The following is a 2,003-nucleotide window of genomic DNA, read 5'->3' on the forward strand; positions in this document are numbered from 1 at the left end:
GAGTTAAGTGTGAGCTGAAGGATTCTGGCACTGCTATTGAGTACAGGGTGGCAAGGTCTAAGGGTTATAGCATCTACTCCCCACTCAGAGCCTGCCAGCTTGCTGAGAATGTTGTAATGTGCCTTGATCTTCATTGCCGCCACGCTCAGGTGACCTTTGTACGTTAGTGCTCAACCAAGCGTGTGCATCATGCTTAGCCTCTGTCCCTTCATTTTGCCTTTTGGTTCCTTCCTGCATCATCCTGGATGAGGAGGAATGTGCCAGACACCATCTTGCTGATGCTGGGTGAGAGGTAACATGACTCAGTCATCCAGCTTTGCTGTTCCATCACTCAGTGGCACCTCCTGTTCAGAAATGTGGGCCAAGCGAATGCTGTTTGTACAAGTGAGCATGGCACTGCATTGCTGGTAAATAGTCTGAACAAGGCTGGGTTGGAACAAAGACTTGCATTAATCATCACCCCCTTTTCTCCAGTCACTCTCCCACGTGCACCTGAACCATCTTTCACAGGGAAGCTGGTCAGCAATCCAAGTAGCTCCTAGAGGGAGACCCTCAATATTTTAACAAGCAGGCCCCCATCTCACACCACATCAGAGGCTGCACTGAGGTCAAGGAACCTGCTTACAGGTGTCTTTAGAAATGTTTCAATGCATGTGTTAGCCCAGTATCTGTTCATGTGCACTGCTAGATTTTCAGCTGTCCTCTTTGTTAAGAATTTAAGTTGCTTTACACATCTGACATTAGGCAGCAGGACCTTCAAACACACAGAGAACTGTGATACCAGAAGCTGGCACGATTTTTGCTTTAGATCTCCATCAGCTTTTGTCCTGACTTTCAGCAGTTTTCTTTCATTAGTGACCCTTGTAAAGAAATGAAACAACCTGGAGCAGGCACATGGGACAAGCTGACTTGAGAGAGGATGTTATTTTCTCATATTTCTTGCATTTCCTTATGACGTAGAAGGAAGTGTCAGCTCTCTCCCAGCTCTTGCACCCAACCCATTCCCCCAACTGTTTCCCTGTAACTGAAACTCTCTCAGCTATTCACTAACTCCTCCCAGATTCACCTACCACCCACCTACACTAAGGGCAATTCACAGTAGCCAATTAGCCTAACAATCAGTGTATCCTCAGGATGTGGAAGGTAACCGAGGCACCCAGAGAAAACCCAGGCAGTCACAGGCAGAATGTGCAAACTCCCACACCAGATGTCAGGATCAAACCTGGGTCTTTAGAGCTGTGAGACAGCTGCACTACCCGCAGTACCAGTGCACCAGCTTTATTGCCAACAGCTGTGCCAAATGATGCTATTTAGCATCTGTTCCAGGTCTGAAACTGTGAAGGTTTGCAGGCAAGATGTGCACTACAAGCAAAGGGATCTTTATGTCCTCTGTGCTCACTTCCTTGCTCCAGGTGTGCCCTACTTGTGCAAGGCAGCTGACTGACTACTTGTACTGTGCTCTCAGGTGGGTAGTTTGATGGGAATGATTGCTGAGCTGGTTTGAGGCAACAAAGTAAATTCCAATGTTTCAGGCTGTCCAAGTGACATCCACAGTCTTGGTCATTTCTGACATGGTTCAACAAATCCACAGATGTAATCAGGTGATCGGCAACTATGGGATCACTGTTTGACTCGTACTGCTTGGGCAGAGCAATTTCTGTTCTTCAAAGCAGGAGATATAAATGAGATAGTGACTTTGTACAAGAGTTCTGAAGGGTCTCTATAAATGTTTCAGGAAAACTTCCTGAAAACTTACAAAGTTTTGCTTTTAAGTTTCAAAAATAGATTTTATTCCTGATAAAAATATATACAAAGGAAGAAACAGTACAAAACAAAACCTTAATATTCATGCTTGTTACATTCTGTAGTGTAAACTTGAAAGAAAAACAAACAAACATAGCACCATTGCCCCCCCATGTGGCTCCTTCAGGTGATACCCCTTTCATTGTTCAAGGGGCTTCCCCACCCATCTCTGCCCCTCCCTGTGTGGTAGCAGAAGGGGC

This window comes from Pristis pectinata, chromosome 12 (assembly GCF_009764475.1).
Source record: "Pristis pectinata isolate sPriPec2 chromosome 12, sPriPec2.1.pri, whole genome shotgun sequence".
NCBI lineage: Eukaryota > Metazoa > Chordata > Chondrichthyes > Rhinopristiformes > Pristidae > Pristis > Pristis pectinata.